Genomic DNA, 16,710 nt, shown 5'->3' with positions numbered 1-16,710 from the left:
ACACAAAAATTTATTAAAATGAAAATTTAGGGAATTGTCTAAAATGAATTAATTAACAAAAAAAGAACATCATGCCTTTCTTATTTTTTTAAAGAAGGAGAGAAGGTTAAGCAAAGCAGATTTTTGTGAGATGGTATTTTTAAATGTTCCTGGTTTATTTAGTATCTGAATAGCCCTTAAAAAGAGAGTTGGCGGGATTTATTATCCACCCCCTTTAGAAATACCAAATGAGGACAGGCGTAAAATGGGGATTAATTTGCTATAAATGAGCCTCAAAGCCCCTGGAAATTATGGTATCTCCTTACAAAATGACTGAAGTTTTTAATAAGTTTACAGGGACCTCTAGGAAGCAGAATGTGATATTCAAAAGAAAGGAACATGTGTACATTATCTCGCATTGCCATTTCTATCCTGCAGTGCTCTTACCCAGGTCATTGGAGCTATCCTTCCATGTGTGGCCTCCATGGAAGACAAAAGGGAAGATTCAAAGTGTGGTATTAGTAATTTTTAGCTCAGTATATTTTCTATCTCAACAGAAATATAAAATTAACTTCATTTATCCTGTTTCTATAAGAATTTTAAATAGCTATATTGTTTTTTTCCCTTATTTTCTTTCATATTGTTTCATACTGTGATATAATTATGAAGTAGAATATGTGCAACCTGCTGAGAATTTACCTTTTACTGTGAAAATTATTTCTAGTTGATTGCAAAAGTATTTGTTTTCAGCATGTTGTTGGTAGTTATATACCTCCAAAAGTTTTAGGTTCTGAAGTTGAGTACATTTTCAAAGGTTAAGTTTTCTAAACCTTGCATGCCAAAAATCACTGGAAATAACTGCCTTTCTCCCAATATTCCTTTGTTCAGTGAAGACCAGAAGCTAGCTGTGTAAAAAATATGAATAAGAAATAAAATTCATTTTGGAAAATACATTTTAAAAACTAGCTTTGGTGATGACATATACAAATAAATAATCATAATTTTTGAAGATATATTCCTTTAAATGTATGATTATTAGAAAACTTGTATAGTAGGAAAAACATACCCCAGTAGGCATATGATGTGTGAATTTTGGGTACATTTGCCTGGCCTTTTTTCTCTTCTTTTCATTGTTTCTTAAATGTTCATTATCTTCATGCCTTTATAATCTTTTAAGCTCTTTTCAGATTTTTCCTATTGAAGAGGGTAGATTTAGTTGGTTTGAGTAATGTTGCACTGTTAGTATAGTATTCTTACCTGTGAGGAAGAGCACGTTTGTGAAATTCCTTGGTGAGGACAATTTGCACTTAAGTAAATATACATTCCCCATGTTCTTTTTCCTGTAGTCCTGTGGTATTTCACTTTCTCTGAGGATATGACAAAAAGAAGGAATATCAGGGAAAATATATTTATAGTGTTAAGAACTTTCTGTTTTCATAATAGTGGTTGCTGCCTTAATTCTTTACTCTATGATTTTAAACTATGTGTCTATTGGCCTTTAGACTGGGATAGTATGTTGGATAATATATTTGTTTTCTATTGCTGTTGTACCAACCACAAACTTAGCAGCTTATGACAATACAAATTTATTATTTCACAGTTCTGCAGATCAGACGTTTAGATTGGCTCCACCAGTTTCTCTGCTATAGGCTTTACAAGGTCAAAATCAAGGTGTCGGATGGATTCCTAACTGGAGGAGACTCTGAAAAAAATCCACTTTCATGCTCATTCAGTTCCTCATGGTTGTGGGACTAAGATCTCTATTTCCTTGCTATCAGCTGGGAGCCAACTTTAGCTCCTTGCATATGTGCTGTCCCTATATCAGAGCCAGCAACAGCACCTGGAATCATTATCACACTCGACATCTTTCAAATTTCCCCTATTACCACACCTCTTTTCCAAATTCCAGCCAAAAAAAGTTCTCTGCTTTTAAGGTGATTAGACTGGGCCAGCTTGGATAATCTAGGATACTTGCCCTGTTTTAGTGTTAGCAACCTTCATTACATTCACAGAGTTCCTTTTCCATGTAACATAACATTTTGCCATGTACCACAGGTTCTGGGCTTTAGGCAGTGGGCATTTTGGGGTGCAGTTATTTTGCCTCCCACAGATGAATTCTAAAAGAATGAGTCACCTACCTCCATTATAAATTTCTAGAGTACTCTGAGTATTCTAGTGCTTTTGGTCTAGAAGTAGAAGATTCAGTATGAATACTCACCTTCTAAATGCTATTAGCAGATTTTAAAAATATATATCTTATGGAACTTGGTAAAGAGTGTTTATTTTCTGTTTGATAAACAGAATAAATAGGGGTCAGGGAAAACCAAGTTGACCATTAGGGCCTGAGGTAGACTGGAAATTTTTTGGTTTATGGCAGTGGTTTTACTTATCCTAACCCTTTTAATCACTACAAAGCATACTAGAACCATAGAGGGAGCCCAACTGGGAAAAGGAAGAAAGCCCAGATCAAGTGAATCAGAAATGAGATTACTAATTTTTTTTTATTTTTTATTTTGTTTTATTTTTTTGAGATGGAGTCTCACTCTGTCGCCCAAGCTGGGGTGCAGTGACCTGATCTCCGCCTCCCAGGTTCAAGGGATTCTCCTGCCTCAGCCTCCCAGGTAGCTGGGACTGCAGGTGTATGCCACCATACCCGGTTAAGTTTTTGTATTTTTAGTAGAGACGGAGTTTCACTATGTTGGCCAGGCTGGTCACGAACTCCTGACTTCAGGCGATCTGCCTACCTCAGCCTCCGAAAGTGGGGATTACTACAATTTTAACACAGGTGACTCACATGGAGGGCTGAGATAAATGCAGGAAACAGAAAAATATTTCACTGGTATCTAAGAGAGTGTGAACTATTACGTGAGAGCAGGATGCAAGACATTATTAAGTTGGTCAGATAGATGGCAACATTTCAATTCATGGGTTGGCAATATGGGCTAAGGATGCAATAGTTAGGAATCCAAGTTAAATGAAGACTTCAGTTTAAGCTGAAATTGAAGAGGAAAGTTCTAACACTTTCTAACACCAGAAATAACATCTTTAGATAAGGTCAAAGGAAGGGCCAAGAAGGTCAAAAGGAAACATGGACAAAGAGGGGATAAGGAAGAGGAACTGGAGGTAAATTCCATCTACACTTTGGAATTCTGTTCAAGGTTGGTTCTGGTATTTGGGATGGAAGGGTTGCTTTGGATATTAAGAGAGAAATATGGTACAGGTAAATCCACTAGATTATAATTTCTATTATATCATTTCCTTAAGGAAGAAATGAGCTCACCCCTACAATCTGCCGTCTTGTATATTTTCATATTAGACTATATATTTCAGAGATAAAAACAGGAAGTAAAATTTTTAAGTAAAAAGGATAATTTCCCAAGTAAAAATAGGAAAGATAAGGGCAATAAGATTATAAATCTTTAACTACATTTTTACTCTAATTCAGAAACCTGAATATATGCTTATAAATTTGTAAGTCAGTTTTTAGTTATTTAATAAATTTAATTACATAATTACGAAACTAACAAAGAAGATAGTTGAAGTCAGATATATGTGTGTTTATATTTTTTTCTCGAAGTATGTTCTACTATGCTATTCATGAAGCATTTTTGGTTTTTTTTGAGTATTTAAATCAACTAATTTTTTATTTAAGTTTCTTTTGTCATTTATTTGCACTTTAACAAAAAATGAATCTTCTATTTCTCAGTTAAGTAAAATTTAAGTAATATAAATGAAAAAATAGAGGAGTTCTGAGAAATATGTAATTGCATAACAGAAGTCATATGTGGGCTGACTCATAATTGCAAAATAAAATCTCTGCAAAAATCCTTAACAAGTGCATGTCTTTCATATTTAAAGTACAGGCTGAGCATCCCTAATCTGAAAATCCGGAATCTGAAATGCTCGAAAATCCAAAATGTTTTGAACACTGACATGATGCCCAAAGGAAATGCTCATTGGAGTATTTCAGATTTCAGACTCTCAGACTGGGTGTGTACTCAACTGGTAAGTATATAATGAAAATATTCCAAAATCCGAAAAATGTCTAAACTCCCTAAATACTTCTGCTCCCAAATATTTCAAATAAAGGATATTCAAGCTATAATTAAAACGGTATGCATAATTTCCAAAATTCATCACTGTATGATACAACACACTTTCCTGCTTGCCTTTTATGAAAATGAAGGTAACATACAGATAAGAAGGAATTACAAGTTTCTAAAAGGTGGTGCTTTTTTCTACTCAGTTGACAACCAAAAGTTGCCAGGCAAGAACATAACAATTGGCATTTACTAAGTGCTTATCGTATATTACTACATGAAGTGGATTTTTTTTCCATAAGTTATTGGGGTACGGGTGGTATTTGGGCACATGAGTAAGTTCCTTTTTTTTTTTTTTTTTTTTTTTGAGTTGAAGTTTTGCTCTTGTTGCCCAGGCTGGAGTGCAATGGCACAATCTCAGCTCACTGCAACCACCACCTCCTGGGTTCAGGCAATTCTCCTGTCTCAGCCTCCTGAGTAGGTGAGATTACAGGTGCCCACCACCATATCCAGCTAATTTTTTGTATTTTTAGTAGAGACAGGGTTTCACCATGTTGGCCAGGCTGGTCTTGAGCTCCTGACCTCAGGTGATCTACACGAGTAAGTTCTTTACTGGTGATTTGTGAGATTTTGGTGTACCCATCACCCGAGCAGTATACACTGCACCATATTTGTATTCTTCTATCTTTTGCCCACTTCCCGCTCTTTCCTCCAAGACCCCAAAGTCCATTGCATCATTCTTGCTTTTTTGAGATGGAGTCTTGCTCTATTGCCTAGGCTGGAGTGCAGTTTCATGATCTCAGCTCACTGCAGCCTCCACCTCTCAGGTTAAAGTGATTCTCCTGCCTCAGCCTCTGGAGCAGCTAGGATTACAGGTGCAGACCACCACGCCCAGCTAATTTTTGTATTTTCATTAGAGACAGGGTTTCACCATGCTGGCCAGGCTGGTCTCAAACTCCTGACCTCAAGTGATCCACCTGCCTCATCCTCCCAAAACACCGGAATTACAGGTCTGAGCCACTGCACCTGGCCCATTGAATCATTCCTATGCCTTTGCACCCTCATAGCTTAGTTCCCACATATCAGTGAGAATATACAATGTTTGGTTTTCTGTTCTGGAGTTACTTCACTTAGAATAATAGTCTCCAATCTCATCCAGGTCACTGCAAATGCTGTTAATTCATTCCTTTTTATAGCTGCGTAGTAGTCTAACATATATATGTGTGTGTGTGTATATTTGTATATATATGTATATATAGGCATATATATGCTGGAATCGTATACATATAGTATATATGATAGTGTGTATATAATATATATGTGTGTATTATATATATATAAAATACACACACACACCACAGTTTATCCACTCATTGATTGATGGACATTTGGGTTGGTGCCATGATTTTGCAATTGTGAATTGTGCTGCTATAATATGTAGCAATTATAAGTGATTTGTCAACTTCTGCTGTTACTAAATGCATGATTAACAATAAAACACAGGCTTAACTCAACAGTATTGTTTTTCTAACAAAATTCTAACAACATGAGTAAACATACACTAGTCCCCACTCACGGACACATACTACATGCAAACATAATCCATAACACATGCAGTACACATTCAAATATATCTATTTGCACCTCTTAAATAGCTAGTATACTTGCTGTTTTACTGTGTGCCAAAATAAAATTTTATTGTGAATGAATGCATAAACTCATTTGAGGATATTGTCCTAATTTCCAAAGTAAGACAACACAGGTGCCTCAACAAGCTATGTGTAACGAGTATTTTTTGAGTACTGTGTAGGATAGTAGCAAAATTACTGGGTATCAGAACATGTGAGTTCTAGCCTTTGCTCTGCCACATGTTAGATTTGTGACATTAAGAATGTCATTTAATAGCTTGTAGCCTCTGTTCCCTCACTTATGAAAAAAGGATAATGATATCTCTCCTATTTACTTTCCAGAGTTGATATTCACATCAGATGAGCTAAATATACTTTAAGGCATTCGAAGATTATGAATTACTATGCAAAACAATATTATGTTTTAAACAAATATAGACAATTCCCATTAGTACAGTTAAGGCAAGGTCTGTGTCCTCTTATATATAATCGTTAAAACTTTGAAATTAGTTTATTATTGTTTATTTGCTTTGTTGTATCTGTTGCAGCGTCTCCTTGTAATTTCCTATATGTCTGATGAGTTGCTAATCACAATATTAAATGGTGTTGGAATTTCAATGTTATTGTATGTATGAGAGCTAATGTTCAAAATCAGGGCAGTATTAGGTGTTAGTGCACTATCAAAGACAGTTAACAGGGAGGACTGTAGAATTAATGATTAAAAACATGAAAAATTGCTATATTATATATCTTGCTGTATAATTTTATCTATTTTTATTAATTAAATAGTTATTGTTTAAATCATACTTTTTCTTGATCTAAATTCCAGAAGCAATGAAGAGCCAGAAGCTTAAGTGTTCACTTGGAGAGAAGGAATACCTTTTTATTTTTAATGTGTGTGTGTTTTTGGTTGGTTTGTTTTGTATCTCATTTCCGTTTCTCCAAATCCCTATCCCTACCCATTTATTATAGCTTGGTCCAGATTCTAGAGCCAATGGTTTTTCATATTAAGCTAATGGATAATTAGATGGTGCAGAGATGAATCTCAGAGTTTATATAAGCTCTTTAAAAATCTATGCAAATATACTTTGTATTTTATCTAAATGTATACTTTATTTGTATTTGTAAATATGCCTTTTCTTTCTCCCCACCCCTTCCTTGGAGAGAAGGTTGATAAGTTTAATTTATTCTCAAAGGACCACATGAGATTAAAAACCCTTGGAACTGTTGCGTTAGAGCTATTGGTACCAAAGTGAGCATCAGCTGGAGAAAGAAATTTTCCTTTTTTTCCAACTATCCCACTTGTGTCCCCGACATTTGGGTTGGGGTGGGAAGCAGAGAAGGAAGATTAGAGGGCCAGCCAGTGGGTCTATAATGGCTTTACCTTTTTTTTTCCTTTCTTTCTTGCTTGCTTTTTTACTCACTGTTTTTCTCCTTTCTCCCTCCCTCCTCCCTTTGTTTCCTTCCTCCCTTCCTTCCTTTCTCCCTCGCTTCCTTTCTTCTGTCCTTCCAACTTTTCTCCCTTCATCTCTCCTTCTTCCTTTTTCTTTTTCTTTTCAATATTTCTCTTCATAAGATAAAATTTAAGCAAGCATTCTTTAAATTAAGGACCCATTTTATTTTAGTGCTGTGGCATATTCCTTTACTCATCTGCTTCTCATCACTTGATGCTGATTGTATTCATTTTATCACCATCCTGGTTTTGAGAATATCCTACTGTGTTCTGCAGAAGTACTAGTGCTCTGCAGAAGTTATTTCTGTAATAGAAAATCCATAGAAATCAGTGGGAAAAAATGTAGTATCTATTCCTTATCTTCATTTTTAACATTTTGGGTCCCTACTTGAATATCATCACCTAAGACACAATTTTTCCAATGAATAAAATAAAATGACTAATTAACTTATGAATTATTTAAGACAGAAAATGGGTGAAATTAAGCTGTAATTCTTATATTTACTGATATAATTCAGTTACTGTAGATATGTGGACAAGGCCATCTCCAACTTTTATAGAAAATCGAAAAACAAAATGATCTTGTTTACTAATTGCTCAAGATTTTACTCACTGATATAGGAAAATCAGAGTTCCCTTTTGGGTACTATAAGATGTGAAATTGAAGTCGACAGTACTTATGTTTTTGTGTGATTTTTACAGTGTCTATTAGACTTACATCATTCAAGAAACATAATACTAGAACAGAATTTAGTTGAAATCAAATGTTGTGAGTGGGTAAGGTAATGTGCACATCCAGTTCTTAGCAGGTGGTTCTAAGCAGGATGTGGGGCCTGCACCCCCAGTTGCTAACCTATCAAGGGTAGCCCACGTGGTTCTCAGGGCACCATGCTGATGAGCACCCACTGTGGTTCTGATTTTGGCAGCCATGGCTGAATCGGGTCTTTGATCTTTGGAGTGGCTTCTGCCACAGTGAGCATATCTGTTTTGCTCCTCCCTGTGGTCATTATTCCAACCTGGCAGTATAAGGCAAAAAAAAAAAAAAAAAAAAGAGAGAGAGAGAGAGAGACGTGGGAGGGGGTTGTTAGAGGATACTTCAGGAACACGACTGTACCAAGTATGAAAAAGCTGCTTAAAAATTCTGGCTATAAAAGCTCATGCATAACATTTTTTGCTGACTCATTAATGAATACATTTTATTTTATGTGTCATTCAACAGCCTGCTAAAAATCACTTTTTCTGATTCTGTTTTCTCATTACTGGGGTTTTGAATCCATCATAAAATGCAGCCAGCCACACAAAGAAAAGGCAGTCCTGCTCCCTGTCTTTTAATAGTCTTCCTTCATAAGTATCTAAATATGCTTGAAAACATTTACTTCTTATGCTTTGATATTTTAAAATCAGTTCCTCTAATATATTTGAAAATCAGCTTCAGAGGTTTGATTACATTTTAATTTTTATTTATTTTTAATTGAAAAATAATTATATATTTGTATGGGATACAATGTGATATTTTGATCTGTGTATACATTGTAGAAATATATAATCAAGCCAGTTAATATATTCATCACCTCACTTGCGTGTATGACATTTTGTTGAAATCTTTCAACAGATTTTGTAATAATCTCTATTTATTCCAATATACTATTTGATGGAAAATGTAAAGATGACTATACCCATTTTATAGCTGAAAAAGTGGAGATACTGAGGTGCTAAATATGCTATTTAAGGTTGTAGAAGTGTTAGTGTCATTCTAAAATTCAAGTTGTCGTTCTGATATTTGGGGATTTAGGGCTTTAGCATATGTTCTATGCAATGATCAAAACACTTGATCCACATTATCTTAATAATATCATTGAGGTATCATAGATAAAAAGTAACCTGAGACATAGAAAGGCATTAAATTACTTGTAGCAAATCTCATAGCAAGTTCACAGAGAAGCTGGCACAGTCTTGGACTTCTTCATATGGACTAGCCATGACTAGTTTTCGGACAAGAAACGTTTTTCTCCTTTTGAGAATGTGAAGGTCGAAGATTTCTTCCAGGTCGAGAAAGCAATGCCTTAAAGAACTCTGAGAAAATTTTTGATTTTTAACTCTCAAACAAATATACAGCCCATTGTATTGATCACCACTTAACACGTTTAAAATACGTGAGTTCTGAAGTTCTTGTTTAGAAAAACTGGAATTAAGTCACCTTTTCATTCCTTCATTATCTAGGTCTCACCAAAACATTTTAAAGTATTACGTTTTTATATAATGTGTGTGAAAATACATAATTTCAGAAATTGGAATGTATGTGGAATTTATTTTGGAAAAATAGCATCTACTTTGAAATGTGTCTGTCATAACTTCTGTTTGTGATCATTTTCAATTAGAAGACAAGGTTTCCCTGTATAAGACTAGAGACTCAGATAGCTAGGAAGGAAGGAGGGACCAAACAGGCTAAAATTTTACTAAGTTGTAACCAATCCAGGTATCATGAAGAAAGAGGACGTGAAGTTGTCTTCTATACTTTTAACTTCTATGAATTAGGATTTTCAATTGAGAAATAAACAGATTCTAGAAAGCCCTGGCTTCCCAGGAGGTGCCACTAGGTTAGTATGGCTCAGACAGATGCTCATGAACTCATCTGCTGGTTTTCCCATACAAAACATCTCAGCCAGTATCTACAGAATAAAGACCAATAATGGAGGGTCCGCAGTCCTTTATCCCAAAGAAGAAACTTTACTTACACACACAAGCAAATGAAAAGAGCCTCCTTGTAGCCCCTCCATAAAGAAATACCACCATTTCATCTAGAACCAGCTTTATCATCATAACAAAATGTTGTGTTCCATGGATATTTGCACCATAGTTTAAGTCAAGAATTAGAGTTGGCTAGATTTAGTCAATGTCAAGAGAAAAGAAAGAATGTGGAGAGGACATCAGAGTGCTCGGAGCTGGCAAATGCTGGCAATTAGCCGTAAAGTTAGCAGCGTGGGGTTATCTGAAAAGAGCATATGATTATACTGAGTGGTAGCTTCCCCAGTGAGTCCCAAATAAGCTTTTTCATCTACATTAAATACAATGTGATATTGTATTAATCACTTGGAAAAACAAGAATTTTTTCTATTATTAACTGGTAAGTTCCTGTGTCATCTATCTCTATTTTGTCTGTCAGCTCTGTTTTCTTAAACACAACCAGTTCAACTATATTATTAACATCTTCAAAGGAAAACCTACCAGACTACCAAGGCTAATTTGCTTTAGCTAAGATTTATTTACATTTATTGTCTAAGATAAGCTTCAATAATATATGGTCATTTGGTCCAGAAACAGTAAGTCTCAGTTGTATGTGGTAACCTTTAACTCTGAATACTTCAAATGCCATATATTTTACCCCTATTCTGGGCTAGATTTTGTGCTATGCACATAAAGCATATCATCATCTTTTCTTTTCTTTCTTTCTTTTTTTTTTTTTTTTTGAGTTGGAGTCTAGCTTTGTCACCCAGGCTGGAGTGCAATGGCATGATCTCGGCTCACTGGAACCTCCATCTCCCGGGTTCAGGCGATTCTCCTGCCTCAGCCCCCCAAGTAGATGGGATTACAGGTTTCTGCCACCATGCTCAGCTAATTTTTGTATTTTCAGTAGAGACAGGATTTCACCATGCTGGCCAGGCTTGTCTCGAACTCCTGATCTCAGGTGATCCACCCAACTCAGCCTCCCAAAGTGCTGGGATTACAGTCGTGAGCCACCGCGCCCAGACTCATTTTCTTTAATTTTCACGACATAAACATTATGTGTGACTATGTAACTATAAAGTAATAAATCTGATTTTAGTTGGACATTAGTTGCCCTGGTCTCATTGGGTAGAATGAATTCACATCGTGTATATATAGCTTCTCTACTTGTGAGTTTCATAATACATTAAATGGAGATGGTAATAGTACCTACCTCACAACGTTACTGTGAGAATTAAATGAGATATTATATGTAGAGTCTTTAGATTAGTCCCTAGCATATAGTTAACACTCAGTTAATGTTAACTATTATTATGTATAAGCATTATTATGTATAAGCATTGTGGGAATAAAAATCAAACATTTACTGATAAGTGCTCAGTATATAGTAGGAGCTCAACTCATACATATTTAATGAATTAGTAAACTGTAAGTTCTTTAAATGGCTAGATGTTACTGATCTATGGTAAATGTAGTATTCTGGCTATTGCCTTATACTGTTAAATATACCATAAAGCAAAATGTTAAATAACACCAATATTTCTATATAGTTTTCAGGAATATTTACTAGCTATGAAAGAGGTTTTTGGGGGTTTAGGAGTATTATTTCCTTTCTCATTTAACATTTGCACCGTTAGTTCCATATAGCATGTACTATCTGACTAGAGGTATATGTGTGGCCACAAAATGGGCATAGATTTTCCCCTTCCTTTAACAGTCATGCAGATATGATTTATCTTACGGTACAATGAAAACAGAAGCAGTACAAGCCTACCCATAGTAAAAGAAGATAAATGGGCAAGAAAACACAGAAAGGCAGTGTGTGTCAAGCATGCTTCATATTTGCCTGAGAGAACTGAAACACACACAGAACTGAAACAAAGTGAGAAAGACGTGTATGTTACTATGTGCCAGTGCTGGAGATGCTGCTTGCTTTTTTGATGATATCAAGATGTTATAGTTTTGGGGGACATTTGTTTCTTAATAAATTTATTTTTAAATCCTGCAATATTTACCATCTGAAACATTTATCTGAAATTGTCATGTATTAAATCCCATCTTTTCTAGAACTGGTGTTCTGCTTCTAGTAACAGTTTGAGAAAGGATTCAAAGGTTTGACTCTCCCTAGAATGTTCTTACCACTGGTACTTCTACTCAACCTTTACAAATAGTTGATGCATCACTTCTAGGAGGCCCATCCTATATGTTTATATATATTTGTGTCATTGCTCTGGCTATATTGTATTACAGTTTTCAGTTGAGATGTGTGTTTTCTCTTTTAGAGTCTGGTGACTAAATTGTGAACTTCTTGAATTACGAGGCTGTGCTTTACTTATCTCCAATATTATTCAGCTCCTGAAATAGAGTAGATGCTCAATAAATACGTATCCAATAAATTAATAAATTTGCAGTCTCACACACAGGCATATATTCTTATAAAAGATCAGGGACATTAATACAATTTTTTTCTTTGTATGTTCCTAAAGTGATTGTGAATCTTTGGAAATTGTTTATGAACATATTAATATGTTTCTTACTTCTCTAGTCACTTTGAGGGAAATTTTTTAATATTTGAAAAAAGTTATTTTTTAATCTCTGTATATTCTTTTTTACCCCGAGCATGACTTTTGCACAATGGAATCAAGTGTGTTGTCAATTACTGATTATTTGGTTTAGCCACACAGAAACAGTTAGGAATCCTTATTTTTATTTGCACACTATCTGTTTGGTGGCTTTGTCCAAGCCCATGGATTATGCCAGTTAAATGGAAAAGTCTTACTTTCAAGCAAAATTCTCAGCATTTAATACAGTGTGTGGCATATATTTGGGAGTCAATAAATGTTCATGGAATGCATGAACAAATCAGTCATTGTTGCAAACTGTTTTGAGGATGAGGTATGAGATTTTTTTTTTAAGGCTAAATGAAATGCCCAGTATCACACAGCAGGATAAGAGAAAATCTCACACTCATAACTCATACTTCTGTGTTTCCAGACTGTTACACAAGCTCACTGAGAAGTGCAGTGTATGTCTGATTTCTCAACTTCACCCTGCAGTAAACTTTTGCTATCCGGAGGCTAGAGACCTCTTTTGTGAATGTTGTCTGCCCAATGACTGTGTTGGCACCAGGGAGGCCCTAGCAGATAAAGTGGAGGAACATATGGTTTCCATCTGAATACAAAGTGGTGGACATAACGTGGTAATTCAACTGAGATGTCCTCTATATTGTAAACTGAAAGAGTATGATTAGAGGTGTTTATAAACGGCGTCTGAATTCCCCCACACCCCTCCCCACCCCCTTTCCACTGTAGTTTTATCTGTCTGAATCAGAGCGATCTAGCCTCCCAGCCTCACTGCATTATTTGTGAAAATGGCCAGTGTGAGGAATTATTAATTAAAGCTAACAAATCACCCTGACGAGCTGTGCCCTGGCATGGCTGAAGGTTGATTGGCGAAAGTGTTCTCCTTTGGAGAAAAGACTTTTTGTGCTCGTGACGCAGTCAGGGACGGATTATTGAATATGCAAGTTAGAAGAAAAATCACAGGACAAGCAAATTGAGTATTTACTGGCAAATAATTGCTCTCTTAAGCTGTGGCTCTCTTCCTAAATTCTTAACATTCCCGAGGGTTAGAAAGAAACACAGAAAAATGCATCGGTACAGAGTACATTTCAAAAAAAATACATAGACTGATGTTTCAGACTTGTGCAGGTAAGTGTGATTGTGTGTGTATGGAAAGTGAAAGAACAAGGGAAAGCAAAGGAAAGATAGGGGAAAAAGCGTAACTGTTAGTCTGGTGAGTTTTTAAAATCAACTTGTTTATTGGAGCTCAGCGTATTTCTAAGTTGAGAATTTAGTTTCAGTGCTGCATTTATTGTGAAAGTTAGAGACGTGAGAATGAGAGAGGATTTTCTCAAAGTTGTTTGTCTTCATTAGCAGAAGAATATGTTAATGTTTTGTCCCAATAGTAATTATAAATTTTGTTCAGGTATTTGTGGATATATGTATAAAATTATCAGTTGATTTAAAGATCTTTAGTTATTTTCAACATTGTTGATTATGACACGTCATACAATGTTTCGAACATATTTCGGTACAACTATTGCATTTATTTTTAAAAGTAAACACTGCTTTCATTAGGACCAAGCTAGTCCTTTTTGAGAATTCCTAAAGGGACATTATAGTTTGGAAATACTTAAACTTCAGACTTCTATAATAACTAAAGTGTCCTTATTGTCAATTGTGTGGTCTTTTTATCCGTAATGTTAATCAGATGCTAAGTTTTGTGGACATTGTAAGACAGGAGAGACTAGTTTAGAGGTTTTTCAGGACTAAATTTAAATACATAGAAATGTAAGTGTGCAAATGAAGGTTAATTCCATGTATAAAATATAGACATTCAGAAATAGAGATACTCTTACAAGTACAGCTAGGTTATGGGAGCAACATTACCAGAATATATATATCCATTGAAGATGAATTGCATATTCTGTGATAACCTGGAAAATGCTTTTTCGACTTTCATCGACAACAAACTGTTTTTGAAATGAAAATAAGTGACTGGAAAAATAGTGCTTTTGGCTTTTAGTAACTATGAAAAACATTGATTTAAAACAAAGGCATAATCATAATTTAGACTAAATTAACTAATTAATAATTACCAGATGCTTTAACAATATAACATCTACATGATACTAGTAATAGGAATAATAATAAAAATGGAAAATCTGATAATGACACAGAAATTAAATCAGATGACTCTCATGTTTTAGAAAATCAGAATTTTAAAATATAAATAAATAAAACATATGTTGCCTTCTAATCTGTTCCTTGAACCATGTAATATTGTATTGGTTAGGATTTTTCTCTTACTATATCCTATTTTATTTAAAAATGTGATCCTTAGTATAGGGAATCGAGCTCATAAGAAAGTTTAGAAAATATATTTTTTAAAGGTTTAATTCCCACTGGATCACATTCTGTCCTCAGATTTCAAGAGGCAGCCTCCTTAAAGTTTCTTGTGACTATTTGAGGGCAAAATTTGGTCCATTATTTAGAAATAGCAAAGGGGGCATTTAAAGCATATGTTCAGAGACTTAACCATCTGTTTGCTTTATTATGAATACCGCAGAGTTATGAGAAATTGGAAAGACTCAAAAATTGAACCAGAGTTCTATGCAAAATTTTAAAAATACAGCACTCTGATTTTTAAAAATATGTTTTGCAACCACCTACTTTTGCTAAGTATATCTTATTAGTCCTCTATGTGAGAATAGTATTATTCCACCTTTTTGACATATGGGAAATGAATGACAAAGTATAGTTGAGTGACATGAACCTATAGAAAGTTAATCGTAATCTTTTCTCGCTGATTTAACCCACTACATATGAATACCACTACATATGAATACATATGAATACTGGAGTTTTAGACTTGTCGTCAGTGAAACTCACAGTGACTTAGAGAAACATTATAAAATGGTGACTGCTGGAACAAAAATGAAGTCCAGCTGCTAGTTTCTGGACTGTCTACAAATGAGTTGCAAGAGACATGCGGAGGCCAGACTAAAGAGAACTTCTGTAATCCAACTGTGATGTAATGAAAGTATGAATCAGCTATTGGTTGCCCATGCTGAGGGGGAAAAGCAACAAAATATTTTTTTAAGTGCAAATTGGCATTATTCCCAGGTGGTACTGTATTCCTTTGGTATCTGGAAGGATATGACATTCAGAAATTAAAAAAAGAACAAAAATCATCTTTAAGTCCCAGGCATAGTAATATTTCACCTAGATTGGTCGTATAAGGACATATCAATATGAATATAATTGTTAAAATGTCTAATGCTCAATTAGAGTTCTTCTACATTACCTGAGTTTTACTAGAATCAGACTGAGACTGGCTGGATCATTCTCAGAGGAGAATATAGAAAGTAGACTAAATTTAGCCTGATTATAAGTTTTTGTTGTTGAGATGACTATTACTCTTTGTTGCTTAATGAAAAGCATTTACTTAAAAGAAAATAATAATGGAAGCAAAGGACTGAAATATTTGGTTTGAAGACTCCAAGTAAAAAATGTATGTGTATGTATCATGTATACTTCTATATTTGTTTAATTAAAAAATGTTTTCAGAAATATACACTTTATTAGGCTGATTAAGCCAAAACTTTTTTTTGTGTGTAATCTAAAGACTGAACACAAAAATTTTAAAACAGACCTGAAAGAAGTCAGTCAGAACTGAATTAATGACCTGGGGCTGAAAATACCTATGTCAAATTTCATTTGAATTTTTTCATGGTGGAATTTTAATTTTATGTCTCCCTAAATGGAAGTGCTGCAGTCAAGTGAATCTATAGCCCAAAGAATAATGAAATATGTCAATTATTTTAGGAGGTTAGTTTTAATTTTTTATATTGAGTACATGTGATGTAAATACCAAATACATATACACAATATGTTTTTTTGTTTATTTGTCTTATTTACTATTTATTGCTCTAATAAGGGAATTAAAATGGCTGATAATGAAAAAATAAACACAAATACATGAATGCAGCAAAATACATGAATTAGAAGTAGGTAAGAAAAATAAAACAATAAAGGAAAGGATATAAAGGTGGAGTTAGAAGTAAGGTCAGCATGCAAACTATATTCAGTGAAGTGCTATATATTTGCCTTTAAACTTCCTTGCAGCAAAAGTTGAAGAGAAAAGCTTGTTACACAGTTTATAACATCCTTAAACATAAGAAAATAATTTTCATTTTTTGTCTTGAAAATGGCTCTTGAAAAGAGCTCTTAGTTTTCAAAGAAGTCAATGCTAAAGCAGCTGCCACTGTACAGAATTTAAGGCTGCAGATACCTAAAGGTCAGGTCAGAAGCAGAAGCAGTAC

At 34.6% G+C, this 16,710-nt stretch overlaps 1 protein-coding gene across 10 annotated transcripts in view; it reads left to right on the top strand.

The window, feature by feature from the left end:
* Window positions 1-16,710, top strand: part of ZBTB20 (zinc finger and BTB domain containing 20) — an 830,675-nt gene that overhangs the window by 370,790 nt on the left and 443,175 nt on the right. Inside the window, exon 1 of one of the 10 annotated variants that reach the window (XM_007985744.3) lies at window positions 943-13,534. The exons of the other annotated variants lie outside the window; for them this stretch is intronic. The gene's annotated coding sequence lies outside the window, so the exon portion shown is untranslated. Of the gene's footprint in view, window positions 1-942; window positions 13,535-16,710 lie in introns of those variants that run through there. 10 annotated transcript variants of the gene reach the window in all.

Source organism: Chlorocebus sabaeus, chromosome 22 (assembly GCF_047675955.1).
Source record: "Chlorocebus sabaeus isolate Y175 chromosome 22, mChlSab1.0.hap1, whole genome shotgun sequence".
Lineage (NCBI taxonomy): Eukaryota > Metazoa > Chordata > Mammalia > Primates > Cercopithecidae > Chlorocebus > Chlorocebus sabaeus.
This window is presented reverse-complemented; position numbering and strand designations above follow the sequence as displayed.